Here is a 15,261-nt window from a genome sequence, read left to right on the forward strand (position 1 = left end):
ACAGGCTGGAAAAATAGATTGTAATGACAATTCTGCATCACTAGGTGGCAGCATAACACAACATATAACATTATGTTCAATGCATTACAATGTAAACAATACTCCTCTATGGTATTGTCAGGACACTACATACACATATACACACACATACTGGAACATATACACACACACACATAGAGACACATACATACAACACACATAGCAGAGGTCGTAGCTAGGTTCTCCAGTACCCGGGGCAAAGATTCAGTTTGGCGCCCCCCCCCCAACCTCTTTCCCGACATCTCCTTCCACCCTCGCCATGTTTGTTTTCTCTACCAATCAATGACGTGTCATTTCTTTTCCAAATTTGTTTTATGTAACCTGAGTATAAAAACATTTTTACATTTTACAAGCAATATAGTTCTATACACAACACCAGAACCAAGCTCATTACATATGTACAGTTCCAGAACAAAGCTCATTATATATATACAGTACCAGCACCAAGCTCAGTACATGAATACAGCACCAGAACAAAGCTCAGTACATATATACAACACCAGAACCAAGCTCATTACATATGTACAGTTCCAGAACAAAGCTCATTATATATATACAGCACCAGCACCAAGCTCAGTACATGAATACAGCACCAGAACAAAGCTCAGTACAAATACATTTCAGTACAGAGATCATTTGCGAAGTCAGGTTAGCAGCTTCCAGTATGACCAGAATAATGGTAATCATATACTGGGAGTTGCTTATACCCCAAAAAATAGTACCCTCCACCATCTGTAAACATCATACAGTAATAATTAGGCTTCGTTCTCACCTGCGTCGTGGTTCCGTTCATGGGTTCCGTCAGACCTTTCCGTCAGGGGAACCTACGAACGGAAACTAAACGGAAACCATAGCATTCCGTTACCATTTCAATGGTAACGCTTCCGTTGCTAATGGTTTCTGTTTGTCTCCGTTTCACAAGATTTCCGTTTTATTGGCGGTATCAATAGAGTAGTTGACTGTATCCACCTATAATCTATCACATCTAACTTAGATGTGATGTATTACAGGTGGATCCAGCGTGTCAGATACACAGGACACACAGGACCCGCTGACACTGAACCCATCAGTCCCACAGACCTGACAAGTTCAGGATTCAGCGTAGGATACAGCTGCTCTGTATACAGGTAACAGAGCAGCTGTATCTCAAAAAGTTACAATATTTTTTAATAAAAACTAATTATAAAGTTGCACAAAACACACTGACTGACATTTAAAAAAAAAATAAGTTTCAAAAGGTGTTCATAACCTTTAATGCAAACAATCAGATCGTAACAACCATCGTCCGCTACAACATGCAGCACATGCAGTTTTATCAAAAGGTGCAGTTTTTAAATGATTGTTAATGTCTGCAAAAAACTCCATGGACATTAACAATCATTTGAAAACTGTGCTGACTCGTGGGAATGCAACATGTTGACGTGGTTTGCAGCTGTATCGTTGTAAGACAGCAGCTACTATATGTATATACTGTACCGGTATGTTCACGCAAGGCAGATACGCTGTGTAAAATCACTGCCCTGTGCAGCAGTCTTTCGGCCAGGAATGGCCACTGCGGAAAACTGAGCAGAAAAAAAATGGATACTTACCATGGCGACACTTCCCTCCTACATCCTGCAGCTTTGGGTTGATGTTTCATCCCATGTGACCGCTGCAGCCTGCGATTGACTGCAGTGGTCACATGGGTTGAAACGTCGTCCCAGGAGGTTGGCCCGGAAAAAGAAACAGAATTCTAGGTAAGTATAAGATTAAAATTTTTAATGAGTTGCGTTTTTTCCAGCGGAATCACATAAGTGTACATTTCCCCTGCATTGACCACACGATGGCGCTGCTTCTCAGCATATCACTAGGCTGCCTGCCTTATATTCAATTTAGTGAGATTTCTCAGCATTGACCACACGATGGCGCTGCTGCTTAGCGTATCACAATCGGGCTTCAAACAAACTTCCTAAAATATATAATATAGATGTAGTGTACATTTCCCAACATTGACCACATGATGGCGCTGCTGCTGCTCAGCGTATCACTAGGCTGCCCGCATTACATCCAATTTAGTGAGATTTCTCAGCATTGACCACACGATGGCGCTGCTGCTTAGCGTATCACAATCGGGCTTCAAACAAACTTCCTAAAATATATAATATAGATGTAGTGTACATTTCCCAACATTGACCACATGATGGCGCTGCTGCTGCTCAGCGTATCACTAGGCTGCCTGCATTACATTCAATTTAGTGAGATTTCTCAGCATTGACCACACGATGGCGCTGCTGCTTAGCGTATCACAATCGGGCTTCAAACAAACTTTCTAAAATATATAATATATAGATATAGTGTGCATTTCCCAGCATTGACCACACGATGGCGCTGCTTCTCAGCATATCACTAGGCTGCCTGCCTTATATTCAATTTAGTGAGATTTCTCAGCATTGAACACATGATGGCGCTGCTGCTTAGCGTATCACAATCGGGCTTCAAACAAACTTTCTAAAATATATAATATATAGATATAGTGTGCATTTCCCAGCATTGACCACATGATGGCGCTGCTGCTCAGCGTATCACTAGGCTGCCTGCATTACATTCAGTTTAGTGAGATTTCTCAGCATTGACCACACGATGGCGCTGCTGCTTAGCGTATCACAATCGGGCTTCAAACAAACTTCCTAAAATATATAATATAGATGTAGTGTACATTTCCCAACATTGACCACATGATGGCGCTGCTGCTGCTCAGCGTATCACTAGGCTGCCCGCATTACATCCAATTTAGTGAGATTTCTCAGCATTGACCACACGATGGCGCTGCTGCTTAGCGTATCACAATCGGGCTTCAAACAAACTTCCTAAAATATATAATATAGATGTAGTGTACATTTCCCAACATTGACCACATGATGGCGCTGCTGCTGCTCAGCGTATCACTAGGCTGCCTGCATTACATTCAATTTAGTGAGATTTCTCAGCATTGACCACACGATGGCGCTGCTGCTTAGCGTATCACAATCGGGCTTCAAACAAACTTTCTAAAATATATAATATATAGATATAGTGTGCATTTCCCAGCATTGACCACACGATGGCGCTGCTGCTCACCGTATCACCAGGCTGCTTGCATTACATCCAATTTAGTGAGATTTCTCAGCATTGACCACATGATGGCGCTGCTGCTTAGCGTATCACAATCGGGCTTCAAACCAACTTTCTAAAATATATAATATATAGATATAATGTACATTTCCCTGCATTGACCACACGATGGTGCTGCTGCCCAGCGTATCACTAGGCTGCCTGCCTTACATTCAATTTAGTGAGATTTTTCAACATTGACCACACGATGGCGCTGCTGCTTAGCGTATCCCAATCGGGCTTCAAACAAACTTTATCAAATATATAATATATAGATATAGTGTGCATTTCCCAGCATTGACCACATGATGGCGCTGCTGCTCAGCGTATCACTAGGCTGCCTGCATTACATTCAGTTTAGTGAGATTTCTCAGCATTGACCACACGATGGCGCTGCTGCTTAGCGTATCACAATCGGGCTTCAAACCAACTTTCTAAAATATATAATATATAGATATAGTGTACATTTCCCAGCGTTGACCACACAATGGCGCTGCTGCTCAGCGTATCACTAGGCTGCCTGCCTTACATTCAATTTAGTGAGATTTCTCAGCATTGACCACACGATGGCGCTGCTGCTTAGCGTATCACAATCGGGCTTCAAACCAACTTTCTAAAATATATAATATATAGATATAGTGTGCATTTCCCAGCATTGACCACATGATGGCGCTGCTGCTCAGCGTATCACTAGGCTGCCTGCATTACATTCAGTTTAGTGAGATTTCTCAGCATTGACCACACGATGGCGCTGCTGCTCAGCGTATCACTAGGCTGCCCGCATTACATCCAATTTAGTGAGATTTCTCAGCATTGACCACACGATGGCGCTGCTGCTTAGCGTATCACAATCGGGCTTCAAACAAACTTTCTAAAATATATTATATATTGATCTAGTGTGCATTTCCCAGCATTGACCACACGATGGCGCTGCTGCTCAGCGTATCACTAGGCTGCCTGCATTACATTCAATTTAGTGAGATTTCTCAGCATTGACCACACGATGGCGCTGCTGCTTAGAATAAATCCCAATCGGGCTTCAAACAAACTTTCTCAAATATATAATATATAAATATAGTGTGCATTTCCCAGCATTGACCACATGATGGCGCTGCTGCTTAGCGTATCACAATCGGGCTTCCAAGAAACTTCCTAAAATATATCATATAGATGTAGTGTGCATTTCCCAACATTGACCACATGATGGCGATGCTGCTGCTCAGCGTATCACTAGGCTGCCTGCATTACATTCAATTTAGTGAGATTTCTCAGCATTGACCACACGATGGCGCTGCTGCTTAGAGTATCACAATCGGGCTTCAAACAAACTTTCTAAAATATATAATATATAGATATAGTGTGCATTTCCCAGCATTGACCACACGATGGCGCTGCTGCTTAGCGTATCACAATCGGGCTTCAAACAAACTTTCTCAAATATATAATAGATATAGTGTGCATTTCCCTGCATTGACCACACGATGGCGCTGCTGCTCAGCGTATCACTAGGCTGCCTGCATTACATTCAATTTAGTGAGATTTCTCAGCATTGACCACACGATGGCGCTGCTGCTTAGCGTTTCACAATCGGGCTTCAAACAAACTTTCTAAAATATATAATAGATATGGTGTGCATTTCCCTGCATTGACCACCCGATGGTGCTGCTGCTTAGAATAAATCCAAATCGGGCTTCAAACAAACTTTCTCAAATATATAATATATAGATATAGTGTGCATTTCCCTGCATTAACCACACGATGGCGCTGCTGCTCAGCGTATCACTAGGCTGCCCGCATTACATTCAATTTAGTGAGATTTCTCAGCATTGACCACACGATGGCGCTGCTGCTTAGCGTTTCACAATCGGGCTTCAAACAAACTTTCTAAAATATATAATAGATATGGTGTGCATTTCCCTGCATTGACCACCCGATGGCGCTGCTGCTTAGAATAAATCCAAATCGGGCTTCAAACAAACTTTCTCAAATATATAATATATAGATATAGTGTGCATTTCCTGCATTGACCACACGATGGCGCTGCTGCTCCGCGTATCACTAGGCTGCCCGCATTACATCCAATTTAGTGAGTTTTCTCAGCATTGACCACACGATGGCGCTACTGCTTAGAATAAATCCCAATCGGGCTTCAAACAAACTTTCTTAAATATATAATATATAGATATAGTGTGCATTTCCCAGCATTGACCACACGATGGCGCTGCTGCTCAGCGTATCACTAGGCTGCCTGCCTTACATTCAATTTAGTGAGATTTCTCAGCATTGACTACACGATGGAGCTGCTGCTTAGCGTTTCACAATCGGGCTTCAAACAAACTTTCTAAAATATATAATAGATATGGTGTGCATTTCCCTGCATTGACCACACGATGGCGCTGCTGCTCAGCGTATCACTAGGCTGCCTGCATTACATTCAATTTAGTGAGATTTCTCAGCATTGACCAGACGATGGCGCTACTGCTTAGAATAAATCCCAATCGGGCTTCAAACAAACTTTCTCAAATATGTAATATATAGATATAGTGTGCATTTCCCAGCATTGACCACATGATGGCGCTGCTGCTCAGCGTATCAATATATCATATAGATGTAGTGTGCATTTCCCAGCATTGACCGCACGATGGCGCTGCTGCTGCTCAGCGTATCACTAGGCTGCTTGCATTACATTCAATTTAGTGAGATTTCTCAGCATTGACCACACGATGGCGCTGCTGCTTAGCGTATCACAATCGGGCTTCAAACCAACTTTCTAAAATATATAATATATAGATATAGTGTACATTTCCCAGCGTTGACCACACGATGGCGCTGCTGCTCAGCGTATCACTAGGCTGCCTGCCTTACATTCAATTTAGTGAGATTTCTCAGCATTGACCACACGATGGCGCTGCTGCTTAGCGTATCACAATCGGGCTTCAAACCAACTTTCTAAAATATATAATATATAGATATAGTGTACATTTCCCAGCGTTGACCACACGATGGCGCTGCTGCTCAGCGTATCACTAGGCTGCCTGCATTACATTCAATTTAGTGAGATTTCTCAGCATTGACCACACGATGGCGCTGCTGCTTAGCGTATCACAATCGGGCTTCAAACAAACTTTCTAAAATATATAATATATAGATATAGTGTGCATTTCCCTTCATTGACCACACGTTGGCGCTGCTGCTCAGCGTATCACTAGGCTGCCTGCCTTACATCCAATTTAGTGAGATTTCTCAGCATTGACCACACGATGGCGCTGCTGCTCAGCGTATCACTAGGATGCCCGCATTACATCCAATTTATTGAGATTTCTCAGCATTGACCACACGATGGCGCTGATGCTTAGCGTATCACAATCGGGCTTCAAACAAACTTTCTAAAATATATAATATATAGATATAGTGTGCGTTTCCCAGCAATAGCCACACGATGGCGATGCTGTCCAGCATATCACAAGGCTGCCTGCATTACATTCAATTTAGTGAGATTTCTCAACATTGACCACACGATTGCGCTGCTGCTTAGAATAAATCCAAATCGGGCTTCAAACAAACTTTCTCAAATATATAATATATAGATATAGTGTGCATTTCCCAGCATTGACCACATGATGGTGCTGCTGCTCAGCGTATCACTAGGCTGCCTGCATTACATTCAGTTTAGTGAGATTTCTCAGCATTGACCACACAATGGCGCTGCTGCTTAGCGTATCACAATCGGGCTTCACACAAACTTTCTCAAATATATAATATATAGATATAGTGTACATTACCCAGCATTGACCACATGATGGCGCTGCTGCTCAGCGTATCACTAGGCAGCCTGCCTTACATTAAATTTAGTGAGATTTCTCAGCATTGACCACACGATGGCGCTGCTGCTCAGCGTATCACTAGGCTGCCTGCCTTACATTCAATTTAGTGAGATTTCTCAGCATTGACCACACGATGGCGCTGCTGCTTAGCGTATCACAATCGGGCTTCAAACAAACTTTCTCAAATACATAATATATAGATATAGTGTACATTACCCAGCATTGACCACATGATGGTGCTGCTGCTGCTCAGCGTATCACTAGGCTGCCTGCATTACATTCAATTTAGTGAGATTTCTCAGCATTGACCACACGATGGCGCTGCTGCTCAGCGTATCACTAGGCTGCCTGCATTACATTCAATTTAGTGAGATTTCTCAGCATTGACCACACGATGGCGCTGCTGCTTAGCGTATCACAATCGGGCTTCAAACAAACTTTCTAAAATATATAATATATAGATATAGTGTGCATTTCCCAGCATTGACCACACGATGGCGCTGCTGCTCACCGTATCACTAGGCTGCTTGCATTACATCCAATTTAGTGAGATTTCTCAGCATCGACCACACGATGGCGCTGCTGCTTAGCGTATCACAATCGGGCTTCAAACAAACTTCCTAAAATATATAATATAGATGTAGTGTGCATTTCCCAACATTGACCACATGATGGCGAAGCTGCTGCTCAGCGTATCACTAGGCTGCCTGCATTACAATCAATTTAGTGAGATTTCTCAGCATTGACCACACGATGGCGCTGCTGCCTAGCGAATCACAATCGGGCTTCAAACAAACTTTCTAAAATATATAATATATAGATATAGCGTGCATTTCCCAGCATTGACCACACAAAGGCGCTGCTGCTCAGAGTATTACTAGGCTGCCTGCATTACATTCAACTTAGTGAAATTTCTCAGCATTGACCACACGATGGCGCTGCTGCTCAGCGTATCACAATCGGTCTTCAAACAAACTTTCTAAAATATATTATATATAGATATAGTGTGCGTTTTTGCCTACATTGACCACATGATGGCGCTGCTGCTGCTCAGCGTATCATAATCGGTCTTCAAACAAACTTTCTAAAATATATAATATATATATATAGTGTGCATTTCCCTACATTGACCACATGATGGTGCTGCTGCTTAGCTTATCACAATCGGGCTTCAAACCAACTTTCTAAAATATATAATAGATATAGTGTGCATTTCCCTGCATTGACCACACGATGGTGCTGCTGCTCAGCGTATTACTAGGCTACCTGCATTACATTAAATTTAGTGAGATTTCTCAGCATTGACCACACGATGGCGCTGCTGCTTAGCATATCCCAATCGGGCTTCAAACAAACTTTCTAAAATATATAATATATAGATATAGTGTGCATTTCCCTGCATTGACCACACGATGGCGCTGCTGCTTAGCATATCCCAATCGGGTTTCAAACAAACTTTATCAAATACATAATATATAGATATAGTGTGCATTTCTCATCATTGACCACACGATGGCGCTGCTGCTCAGCGTATCACTAGGCTGCCCGCATTACATTCAATTTAGTGAGATTTCTCAGCATTGACCACACGATGGCGCTGCTGCTTAGCGTATCACAATCGGGCTTCAAACAAACTTTCTAAAATATATAATATATAGATATAGTGTGCATTTCCCAGCATTGACCACATGATGGCGCTGCTGCTCACTGTATCACTAGGCTGCTTGCATTACATCCAATTTAGTGAGATTTCTCAGCATTGACCACACGATGGCGCTGCTGCTTAACATATCACAATCGGGCTTCACACAAACTTTCTAAAATATATAATATATAGATATAGTGTGCATTTCCTGCATTGACCACACGATGGCGATGCTGCCCAGCATATCACTAGGCTGCCTGCATTACATTCAATTTAGTGAGATTTCACAACATTGACCACACGATGGCGCTGCTGCTTAGAATAAATCCCAATCGGGCTTCAAACAAACTTTCTCAAATATATAATATATAGATATAGTGTGCATTTCCCTACATTGACCACATGATGGCGCTGCTGCTCAGCGTATCACTAGGCAGCCTGCCTTACATTCAATTTAGTGAGATTTCTCAGCATTGACCACACGATGGCGCTGCTGCCTAGCGAATCACAATCGGGCTTCAATCTAAAATATATAATATATAGATATAGCGTGCATTTCCCAGCATTGACCACACGATGGCGCTGCTGCTCAGAGTATCACTAGGCTGCCTGCCTTACATTAAATTTAGTGAGATTTCTCAGCATTGACCACACGATGGCGCTGCTGCTTAGCGTATCACAATCGGGCTTCAAACAAACTTTCTAAAATATATAATAGATATAGTGTGCATTTCCCTGCATTGACCACACGATGGCGCTGCTGCTCACCGTATTACTAGGCTGCCTGCATAAGGCTGGGTTCACACGAGCACATTAACGTCCGTAATGGACGGACGTATTTCGGCCGGAAGTCCCGGACCGAACTCAGTGCAGGGAGCTGGGCTCCTAGCATCATAGTTATGTACGACGCTAGAAGTCCCTGCCTCTCCGTGGAACTACTGTCCCGTACTGAAAACATGATTACATGATTACCTTGATGACATACTTGTGTTTTCCAAGGACTGGTCCTCCCACATTGAGCATGTCAGGAAGGTGATCCAGGTCCTTCGGGAAAACAAACTGTTTGCGAAGACCGAAAAATGTGTGTTTGGGGTGCAGGAGATACCATTTTTGGGTCAAATCCTCACTCCTCATGAATTCCGCATGGACCCCGCCAAGGCCCAGGCTGTGGTGGAATGGGTCCAACCTGCCTCCCTGAAGGCGTTACAGTGCTTCTTGGGGTTCGCTAATTATTACAGGAGATTTATTGCTAACTTCTCGGTCATCGCTAAGCCTCTTACGGACCTCACTCGCAAAGGTGCTGATCTCCTCCACTGGCCTCCGGAGGCCGTCCAGACTTTTGAGGTTTATCTCGGCCCCGGTGCTGGTTCAGCCCAACCAAATGGAGCCATTTATCGTGGAGGTTGACGCATCCGAGGTGGGAGTGGGGGCTGTCTTGTCCCAGGGTACCAGGTCCCTCACCCATCTCCGTCCCTGTGCCTACTTCTCCAGGAAGTTCTCGCCCACTGAGAGTAACTATGACGTGGGCAACCGCGAACTCTTAGCCATTAAATGGGCATTTGAAGAGTGGCGCCACTTCCTGGAGGGGGCTAGGCACCAGGTAACGATCCTTACCGACCACAAGAATCTGGTCTTCCTAGAATCTGCCCGGAGGCTAAACCCGAGACAAGCTCGATGGGCGTTATTTTTTACCAGATTCAACTTTCTGGTCACCTATTGGGCTGGGTCTAAAAATATTAAGGCCGATGCACTGTCGCGTAGCTTCATGGCCAGCCCTCCTTCGGAGGAAGATCCTGCTTGTGTTTTGCCTCCAGGTATAATCATTTCACAATTCAAAAGTGCAGCAATCCGAGCATCCAGCTCTAAATCTAGGCAATAAGCCATACTGGGGACACACCACTGATCGCCCTCAAATCCAAAGAGAAAATATAGTTAATTCAATTCTCAAGGTATATAAACAAAAAGGGAGGGAAAAAAGCACCCTCCAAAATAACTTGTATAGAAAAAAGATGTGGTTATAACTAAACCATACCTAAAGAACCCCAAATTGCAATATAATATAGCACGGGGCCATTTCTGATAAAGATTATTGAAAAAAGAGATATCACGAGGCACTCTTGGGTTAGATAAAAATTTATCCAAATACTTTATTTTCAATTCCAGATAATACCGGCAATATTAATATATACAACAAAAGTTTAAAAGAATCTCCTGGCCAGGAAAAGAGAACCTACAATGGCACCTCTATGCATAAGTCAGATCCCCTAATGGAGAAATAACATTCATTATATAGATTTTTTTGACAAAGTTATGAAAAGAAAAACATTACAAAAGAAAACCGCTGGGTTGTGTTCACACTTGCGGTTTTCAACCATGTAGATTGTTTGATCCAAATAGTGGCCAGAGTTCCTATTTCAAGTGGTTGGTAATGATGTTTTGGAGAGAATCTTTTTATACAATATAGTTCTCAACATAGGAAAATAGTCCTCTTATATTCAGGGGATACATTTTGCAGCGTGTTTTTTTCTCTCTTTCTATGAACAGATCCTTGGTTTTTATAGGGATCTTATAGTGATAGGTAGTGATAGGTAGTGATAGGTAGTCTATTCATAGACCCTTTGGGTCAGTATGTAGCCCTCGTAATCTTGAATTTTAGAGCAGAGCACTTTTATAGCTCCTATAGGTTTTTACCTTAAACATCCAGCGAGTGCCAGGAAACCATACGTAGGGGCAATCAGCCCAGCAGGTGGAATTGAAAATCTTCACCAAGGTGATATTCACTTATATGGCCATGTGTTTCATTTAAGGCCTCCAAATCTCCACCATCACATCAACCAATGCTCTCCTCCTCGATATACGTGGGCATTCACCACTGCACTCCGAGAGACACAGGACCCGACAAGGCAGGACCGCACGCCGGCAGCCAGGTAAGTTTAAAATTGTACGGTATGTCTCTTTCCACGTGGTGTCTCCAACATTGGACAGGGATTCACAGGGCAGGGTTTAGACGTCACTACCTGCCCTGCTGATTAGGTCAGCTGACGCGTTTCATCCCTGAACGGGATTTCCTCAGAGCTGTTTGACAAGTGCTGCCAAATACGTTATATTTATAGTGTCCCAAAATGCATTCATTGGCTCCAAGGTTACAGACGTAATCTTCCATGGAGATAATCTAAACTGCTATGAATAATGTATGCAGATCTTTCATAAGACACAACAATCAATTTTAACAGCAAATGAAAACAATTTTATGATCCAACAATGAATTCATGTTTATAAAATCTATTCAGTCTTTTCATAGAGAGGACAATCAGTGGTGCGTCCCCACACAATTGAGGTCAATTCCCAAAGTACAGTAATTACAGACAAATATTAGTCCTCCAAAAGAATATTCGCACTGCCTCATTTTAGATATCAGTTTATATATTTATTTATACATGAATGGAATAAATTGATCCCTCATAAATATTTTTTCAAAGTAGAAGAGAGATTTGAATAAATAAGATTTGTTTAATTTATGCCAATCTATATATGTATAAAATTCATGAGACACTCCAGGGGAAGCAGGGAGAGAGGACCCTTGCCTATTAAGGTATCAGGACCCGAGTCCCCACTGACCCCGAAAAATGTCTCAAAAAAGTCATCAATCAATATAATAATAATAGAATCTTGTAAGAACAATTTTACTACTTAATTTCGTAGTTACTTTTTTATATACAACTGTTACAAATGGGAAGAGTTGCCAAGAAATTCAAGGGGGGGGGGGGGCAAGGAGCGGGATCTCATGCCCAAAGGGGCAACAGATCCCGAGTCCCCACCACCCATAGAAAAATACATGACAACTTCCCCCACTGGATTACAGGGAATGAATATGACATTATTTATTCACCCAATGAATTTCATATTCCATATTGGGAGTAACCTTACTCATTCCTATTATATCCTTTCTTAATGAATTTTTTGGGGTATCCCCTGTTTTCAAAGCGAGATGACAGATCTTGTGCTTCACTTTTGAAATCCTTGAAATCAGTACAATTATGACGAATTCGAAGAAATTCACTTATCGGGATCTCCTTAATTTGAGAGGGAAAATGGTGACTGCTTGCTGCTAATGGGGTATAACCTGATGTTGGTTTTCGATATGTGGTCGTTTTTAATCTATTTCCCTCCCTATGGATGTTAAGATCAAGGAAGCTAATATGGTTTTCGCTATAAGTAAAGGTCAGGAGGATATTTAGTTTATTGATATTCAGATCCTTGATAAAACTTTCCAATGAATCCAATGACCCCTTCCAACATAAGAGAATATCATCCATATATCTAAGCCAAGCAGAGGCACATTTTCTGAAGAGGGGTTGTGGGTATACTATAAATTCTTCCCACCATCCCAGCTGTAAACAGGCGTAAGATGGTGCACAGGAGGATCCCATGGCCGTTCACGAGTCTGGCCATAGAATTTGCCATCAAAAGAAAAACAATTATAATTCAAAACGAATTCTAATTTCAATAGATTTTTATTTGAATTTTCAAAAAACAAAAACATAACATGTATGTAAAGATCTCTAAACATTTCGAGATCTGTCATTGTTACATGTAAATACAAACGTGAAAATAAAAATAAACAAAGAAGGAAATAAACAGTGCCTCCCGGGAAGGAGTACCCCTCCACACAACAATCTGGTGGTTTCATTTGAAATGTTGCTGAATTGCTGCTGATCTCCAACCTATATTTAACAAAGACAATAAACTGAAGGAAATATTCCCAGATTTACCACTCCTTGCCTACAAACAGCCACCAAACCTAAGGAATCTCCTGCTCAGAAGTCCCTCTCACCACCATCAGAGACTGGTGCCTCTCACCACCATCAGAGACTGGTGCCTCTCACCACCATCAGAGACTGGTGCCTCTCACCACCATCAGAGACTGGTGCCTCTCACCACCATCAGAGACTGGTGCCTCTCACCACCATCAGAGACTGGTGCCTCTCACCACCATCAGAGACTGGTGCCTCTCACCACCATCAGAGACTGGTGCCTCTCACCACCATCAGAGACTGGTGCCTCTCACCACCATCAGAGACTGGTGCCTCTCACCACCATCAGACACTGGTGCCTCTCACCACCATCAGAGACTGGTGCCTCTCACCACCATCAGAGACTGGTGCCTCTCACCACCATCAGAGACTGGTGCCTCTCACCACCATCAGAGACTGGTGCCTCTCACCACCATCAGAGACTGGTGCCTCTCACCACCATCAGAGACTGGTGCCTCTCACCACCATCAGAGACTGGCACTTTTCCTTGCAACAGTAGAAAATGCAAGACCTGTACCAACATCTGGTCATCAAACACCATCCAGATACCAAACACACAGCAGGACTATAAAATCCCTGGCACGTTCTCCTGTACATCCTCCAATGTAGTGTACATGATCCTGTGTACAAGGGGCATCAATAAAGGAATCTACATTGGAGAAACAATACAAAAGCTACAAACCAGGATGAATCTTCACAGACATACAATAAAACAGGAGGTGGATACACCCGTGGGGGGAAAACACTTCTCTGGACCTGACCACAGTTTGGCAGATTTAAAGGTCCTCATTCTGAAGGGTCATTTTAAAAACAACAGAGAAAGAAAAATTTGGGAATTGAAGATGATGATAAAATTCCAGTCATTGACACAAGGCCTCAATCTAACCCCAGGATTTATGAGCCACTACATGGACACACGTCACATCCTCCATCCTCCAGATCCCTGATCTCCTAAGTCATCACCCCTATAGCCTCAGTTTTATTGCCCCGGCTTATCTTAATGATGTATCACTTCATGTACTAATTGTCTTTGTGTAACATCTAAATGTTGGGCTTTTTTCTAAGTCATTCATTTGTAAACTGCCTGAAGAAGGAGCCTCTGCGCTCTGAAAGCCTCATATAGAACTTCTATGGTCAGCCAATAAAGGTTTCATACCGTCTATACTTTGTCTTTTTTGACACAAAAGTATTTAACATTTCATTTGAAATGTTTAGAATGTAACCACCGTTCCCATAACTTCCTCGTACGGTGATGAGTCTGAGCTTGTGATAATACTGATGTTTCATAATGACAATTCATATTGACCCTCCGAATGACTTCAGCAATATTAGGAGATTTAGGGGATTTCCATGCCTGAGCTATAGTTAGTCTAGTAGCGATTAGAATATGATGTGTGACCAATCTCTTGTCCGGTGGGATGTCTTCAAGCAAGATATCTAGTAATGCTAGAGAAGGATTAAGATTAACCGTGAAGTCTGATACCTCTGATATTAGATGAAATGTCTTTATCCATACAGAAGCTATAATAGGGCACGACCACCACATATGTAGTAGAGATCCCATGAGTCCGCATCCCCTCCAGCACATTCTAGAAGACAATAATTAAGCCAAAACAAGAATACCTATAAATTCAAGGTCATATATCAATGAATAAAGTTGCATATATGGGACCCCATGCATAGTAAACACCAAAAAGTTAACCCCATATGCTATAATGAGACAAGATCAAACGTATCTTAGAAAAAATACAAAAATACTTTATTAAGGACAGACAGCACAGATGATCAAGACAATTTAAAAATGACCACC

Source organism: Rhinoderma darwinii (assembly GCF_050947455.1).
Source record: "Rhinoderma darwinii isolate aRhiDar2 chromosome 11 unlocalized genomic scaffold, aRhiDar2.hap1 SUPER_11_unloc_16, whole genome shotgun sequence".
NCBI lineage: Eukaryota > Metazoa > Chordata > Amphibia > Anura > Rhinodermatidae > Rhinoderma > Rhinoderma darwinii.